The sequence below is a fragment of the Equus przewalskii genome, chromosome 5 (genome assembly GCF_037783145.1).
Source record: "Equus przewalskii isolate Varuska chromosome 5, EquPr2, whole genome shotgun sequence".
Classification (NCBI taxonomy): Eukaryota; Metazoa; Chordata; class Mammalia; order Perissodactyla; family Equidae; genus Equus; species Equus przewalskii.
The window spans coordinates 70305010-70311176 of record NC_091835.1 but is presented as its reverse complement, the minus strand read 5'-3'; the positions used below and the strand labels follow the sequence as shown (position 1 = coordinate 70311176).

The 6167-nt window shown below is 58.9% G+C and overlaps 1 long non-coding RNA gene across 1 annotated transcript; it reads right to left on the bottom strand.

Annotated features, from left to right (window-relative positions):
* Positions 1–1132: 1132 nt before the first annotated feature.
* LOC139083595 (uncharacterized) lies at positions 1133–3848 on the bottom strand. Its single transcript, XR_011540450.1, has 4 exons — positions 3715–3848; positions 3302–3483; positions 2966–3151; positions 1133–1465 (listed from the first exon to the last, which is right to left on the bottom strand). It is a non-coding gene; the product is annotated as an uncharacterized lncRNA (long non-coding RNA).
* Between the last annotated feature and the right edge of the window lie 2319 nt (positions 3849–6167).

Below are 6167 nucleotides of genomic sequence, written 5' to 3'. Positions count from 1 at the left end.
GTCCACCCAGATAATTCAGGATAGTCTCAAGATCCTTAATCACGTCAGCAAAGTCCCTTTTGCCACATAAGGTAACACACTCACAGGCTCTGGGGATTAGGACGTGGACATTTTGGGGATCCAATATACCGCCTACCACACTGGGTGACCTTGAGCAAGTCATTTAACCTCCCAGAGCCTCAGCACCTTCAACTGTCACCTAAAAATAACCCCTACCCCAGTGTGGTCATGGGGATTTAGAAGCCCCCATGGACATGAAGCACCGTGCCTCACACTGGGGGTGTCCTGGGTCCACTGTACCTCCCTCTCCCTTTTCGGCTTCCCGAGGACAGAGGAGGAGCAGCATGCACAAGAGGAAGATGTGTGAGGGACCAAGCACAGAGGCTAGCGAGGGGGCCTCGTGGGCTTGGGCAGGGGCTGACTGGGAGGGGGCGGGTGTCTATGACGGTCTGGGTGGATGTGAGGCCGTGCCATGAGGGGAGCTACCCCCGTGTGTCTGGGGGCCCCCCCGCCCCCCCACCACAGTGACCGGGGACAGGGAAGCAGGGTGGAGGCGGGGCACACTGCTCCTGCTTATTCCTGCCTTCCTCTCCCTCATCTGCTGCCATCTGTTTGCAGGGCCCTGGGGCCAGTGGGTAGGCAGGAACCCAGACCAGGCTGCTATTACCCTGCTAAGTGCACACTGCAGAGCGATGACCCAGGAAGATAGACCCCACATAGAGGAATCACCCGCTGGAAAACACTCATTAGTCCCCAATCTCACCCCGCACTGTTTGCCCGCTCAGGAGGTGACAGTGCTCCTCAGAGAGGAGCTGAGGTTGTCAGATTCCCACTGGGCGGTCCTGCTCCTTCCAGCGGCCCAGCCCGTGGCCCTGCTGCCTCTGCCCCTCACCCCACCGGCCCTGCCCTACGCCTCCCTGTCCCTTCCCACCCCAGCTCTTCTCCCACTCTCTCAGCCCCCAGCCCCTCTGAGCTCTCCCAGAACCTCAGAGCTTAACTCAGGGACCAAGACCCCAGCAGATATGTGGAAGCTTGGGCTAGGGGCTGCATCTGGAGGCTGAAGATCTTGGTGCAAATACCATACCTCTGCCAAATGGGGGTGCAGGAATGCCTGGACTGCCGAGCAGCGTTGGGAGATGAAATTGGGTCACCAGCGTGAGTGCTTTTTGTAAGCCTGGGTCCTCATTTGAGTTACGGGGACATGCGGAAGGATCCCCTCTCCTTCCCTTCTCCCTGCAACACAGCGGGCAGGGCTGGCCTGGGATTGGCCTTTCACAGGCTGCCTTGGAGTCTCCGCACATCTCGCTGCATCAGGAGATCCCCAGCAGGTGCTGGAGGAAGGAGATAGAAGGATGGGGAGGGAGAGGACACAGCTGTCTGCACATGGTAGGTCCCCATCATAGGTGCTGAGAGCCTGAAGTTCCACCTCTGAGCTCCTGCTGTATGCCAGGCCCCGTGCTCAGTGCTGGGGATGCAAAGAAAAATGAACCGTAAACAACTCAGCTCCATGCTGAGAGCCTCCCGTGTGCCGGCACGGGCACTGAGGCCCCTGGATGAGTGGGACATCCCTGCGTGTGGGGTGGTCTGCAGGCCGGTGGCCACACTCCTGGCTGCAGCTTCCCAGAGCTGGCTGGCCTATGTCAGCTGGCACCACGCCCAGAGCCACCTGGGCTGTGGCCATCCTGGCAGGCTCACAGAGGCCGGGCACTGATCGCTCAACAGGGAGCAGAATATGGTTTCGGTCTATTATCAGGGCAGATAAAGGCAGCGGCTGAAGCTCAGGGAGCGGTTTGGGCTAACAAATAAGCATCTCCAGACTTCCTACCACTCCCGTCCTGCCTTTGTCAGCCACCCCAGCCTTCCAGTCCCTCTTTGTTCCTCTCTGAAAGCAGCCCCGGGGAGAGGGACACCTCCTAAATAGCTGTGTGCAGTGCCAGGAATGGAAGGGCGAGGAGACTAGAACCAGCTGGGCAGCTGGCCTGGAGGCAGAGGCTGGATGGAATGAGATTGCAGAGCTCAGAAAGCCCTGGGCTGGGAGGCAGAGGGGACCAGGATGTAGGGAGAGCCCCCAAGTTGCCCTCCGGCCTCCCTTCTCTCTGTATTTGTCCCCCTGCTCAGCACAGGGGCAAGCCCCCAGGAGAGATGCCAGAAGCGCGTGGAATGAAGGCACAGATGGCAGGGTGGGGAGGATTGGCCAGCTTCTCCAGGCACAGGACTCTTGGCATGAGGAAAGGAAATGTCCCCCAGACCAGGGGAGGCTGGTGGAGGGAAGAGACCCTGCCTAAGAGAGCCATGGAAACAAGTGCTGCAGAATAGAGGGCACACTGTGCGTTCATTCCACAGCTCTTTCCTGCAGGCCTACTATGTGCCAGTGGCAACAGAGCCGTGAACAAAACAAAGTCCCGCCACCATGGAGGCAGCTCTGTAGAGCTCTCTCGCTCCAAGGACAAGTGAGGGGGGCTATTTGGGAAGACTTCCAGCAGGGAGGGAGCACGCCAAACTGGCAAGTGGCAGCAGGAAGGCACAGAGGCAGAGGAGGGAGTGGGAGGGAGGAGGATGCTGAGCTGTCTGAGGCCTGGGAAATGAGGGCTGTGGGAAGGAACCGTCCTCGTGGGCTGAGCGGGCAGTCACAGTGGGTGGCATGGAGAGTGTGCAGGAGGCCACTCGGAGGCCTGTGGCCGGCCCCAAACCTGTGTTTCCTCCTGGGGGAGGAAGCAGATGAGAAGGTACGGTGTTTCCCGGGGATCCTTGGTCCTCCCCGAAGGGAGGCGGTGAGCAGAAAAAGCAGGGCCCTCCCGCGGTTTCCCCTTGTGCAATCCTTCTTCCTGCTCCTCTCCACCCAGAAGCAGGCCTGGCAACCATGCCGAGATGCCACTGGCATGTCCCAGCACCCACACAGCCAGGCTCGGGCTGGGGTTCCCCAGGTAGGTTGGACCTCCCCTACACCCGGGCCAGGGGCACATACCCTCCCATGCTCCATCCTCAGGTCTTGCATCAAAGGAGAGGGCCTATGGCTCGGTCCTTGCCCTGCCCCAAATGCATGCCTGACCGAACTCAAGGCCGACTGGGGCTTCTGCCAGCTTCAAGAGGTTTCCGTCAGCCTCTTTCTTTTGCAGGAAGGACCATCAATCTTCTCGCCCACCTAAGGTATCTGACCAGGACAGGAGGGCATCAGAGATCCGCCCGTGCTGAGTAGGAAGCAAAGCTGCAGGACGCCCAGCCACTGTGAGTCCATCCGTGGTGTTATGTGTGACACCCCAGGTGGAGGACCCAGTGTCAACCACAGGCCCACCCCACTCACCCAGCTCAGCCTGGCAAGGAGGCAGCCAGGTCCTGTGGGGCAGGGGGTCCAGAGCCGGCCTCCAGAAATAGGGGCATCTCCCATCCTGGCTTTGCTCCACAGCCCACGTGGGGCCCGTCACTGTACACCATCCGACTCTGTGGATGCTGTCTCCTGTGTGGCAATACTGTATGACAAGGGCCCTGTGCGAAGGGTGGCCTTTGACTCATTTCAGAAAGAAATGGTCATCAAGCACCTACTGTGTGCCAGCGCTATGCCAGGCACTGGGAAACCGAGGGAGCAAAACAGACGCGCAGTCTCTGTGTTCCCAGACCTTCGCAGGGAAGGCAGGCCCAGTAAACAACCAGCAACAAATAATTACAAATTGGGCTAAGTGCCGTGGAGACAGGAAAGTGTAATTAGCCCATGCTTACCTCTCCCTGTCCTCATTACCAAACACCCGCACCTGCCGGACCTCTCTGGCACCCTGCTCGGCCAAGGGCCTTGGTTCACTGAGTACCTGGCACAGCGAGGGAGTTGACAACAGTTTTAGGAACATTCGATGTCCCTAGAAAAAAATAATTTAATTAAAAAAAATAGCCATCATCCACGTGGCTTGTACAACCTAATTTTACAATCCACTGAGGCCCAGAGAGGCCAAGCATTTGGCCCCAACCCACATAGCTGGTAAGTGGCGGAGCCCAGGTCAGAAACCAGGCCTCATGTCCCCAGGTACAGAGCTCTGCCACCACCCCGAGGCTGCCCCCTAGTCTATCCTGAACCACTGCACAGCCCCAGGGGTCTGCAGCCTCCTGGCCTCATTCAGATGCCTTCTTTACAGATCAGCGCTGTCCAATAGAATTGCATGCGATGATGGAAATGGTCCATATTTGCACCAACCAACGCGGACACAGGGCAGCACTCAGCAGGTTCAGGGAAACGGGTCCAGTTTAGTCAGCGGTGGGTGGGGGTGGCAGGGGCTGTGGAAAGAAAGAGGGTATGGCAGAGATGAGACACAGAAGAAGGGCAGTAGGTGCCCTTGTTTGATGTCCCAAAGCACCTTCTGGACTTTATCCCATAATCCACAGGGAGCCACTGAAGGACTTTATGCAAAGTAATAAAATGCCTTGATTGCTGCCTACCTGGGCCCCCAAGGTGCTCACTGCTCCTCTGAGCTCTGAAGCATCTCCGACACTCCAGTAATACTGGCTCTTGTCCTTCTCACCGTCCCACACAAGTAGTCTCTCACCCCACAGCTCTGGTTACTATCGTAGCCTGAACACTCTCCTCGCCCCTCCTGGACAGCTCTTCCTCTTCCTTCAAGCCCTTGCTCGCTGTCCCCTCAGGGAAGGCATCCCAGACGCCCTCGGTGGGTCAGCGCCCCTCCTGTGACTCGGAGACTGCCTGGCACATGGAGGGGCTTCACAGGCCTGTTCTAGTTTCTCTATCCTTGCTGTTAGTTCCCTCTCTCTTGGCCCCTGCCCTCTGCAAATCTGTGCTCAGCTCTCCCCAAACCCCAACTCTGGGACCCTCAGAAATTCTTTTCCCACAGCCGCAGGTTGCTCAAAGGCCCTCGGCCCTGTGCCGAGACCAGCCCATTCCAAGGACGTGGCCCCGTGCAGGGCCTCCCTCCTGCGGCCTCACAGGCCTGCTCAAAGGGCCGGTCCAGAGAAAAGAAGTGGGAGTTTCCAGCCTCATCAGGGAGAGGGCCCTGACCCAGTGAGCATAGATGTGGACGTGCATTTAGGAGAGAGGAGGAGAGAGAGATAGGAACCTAAGTGGGCTCATCTAGGAAGACTTCCTGGAGGAGTGGGCCACCTTCACATCAAGCCCTGGAGTGAGGCTAAGATTCTCCCTGGCCCAGAGCATCCCAGCCTGCCTCCCCAAGGGCCATGTCCCAACCCAGAGCACCAGCGGGCCTGAGATGTGCTCACTGGAACATTCATCCAGCAACTATGCATTGCTACCCTGCGTTGTCCCAGGCCTGCCGCCTCCACGGGCCCAGCCTGGAGGCCAAACAGGGAGAGGGCACAGAGGAGACACTGAAACTGTGACACAGGGATGCCATTCCCATAAGGCCATCCAGCTGGGCTGCAGGGACCAACCAGACACCTCTCCTCCCAGGGCTGAGAGAGTCCAGGGCCAGGACGCTGAGTGGGCAGGAGACCAAGAGGGATGGGTAGGCAGAGAGGAAGAGCGAAGAGGGGGATGAGAATGAGAGGGAGACAGAGCAGAGGCTGGGAGGGACTGATGTGGAGAGAGAAGTGGAAGGAGGAAGCAAAGGAAAGGAGCAAAGTCCCCTTTGTTTCTTTGAGGACCAACTTCCAGCGCCTCTGGACAGCCCAGCCCCAGCCTCCCCCACCCCGTAGCTCTGGCCAGCCCTCTGTCTTTTCTCTGCCTCCTGGGTGATCAGGATTGCATCCTGTCTCCAGCTAAAGGGGACCAGGGGCAAAGGGGCCCCTGTCCCTGGACCATGTAAGGACCGCCCAGGACAGGCCTCCAGAATCTGTGAGGGGCACAAAACACCCACGCTCGTGCCCCACCAGAAGCCCTCAGCAGGTTTGTTTGTGAGTATGTCCAGGAGGGGCTCGGAGACTGCCCAGGGACCCAAGCATCCCCAGAGAGATGGGAAATCTCACCCACCTTCCATCTCCCCTCCCCCAACCCCTGCCAGGCGCCCCCTGTTCCCTAGGGGCCTGAACCCCAGATGGTTCGGGCTCCGTACCAAAGCCAGGGAGGGTCACATCAGGTCCTCAGCCAGGTGGAGAGGCAGAGGCCTGTCCAGTTCCCCCAAAGATGCCAATGCAGGGGTGAAGGGAGCCATGGGTGGAGCTAGGAGCGGAGGTGGGGGTAGGGCTGGGTGGTTCCGTGGAGCTGTGTCTGTTTG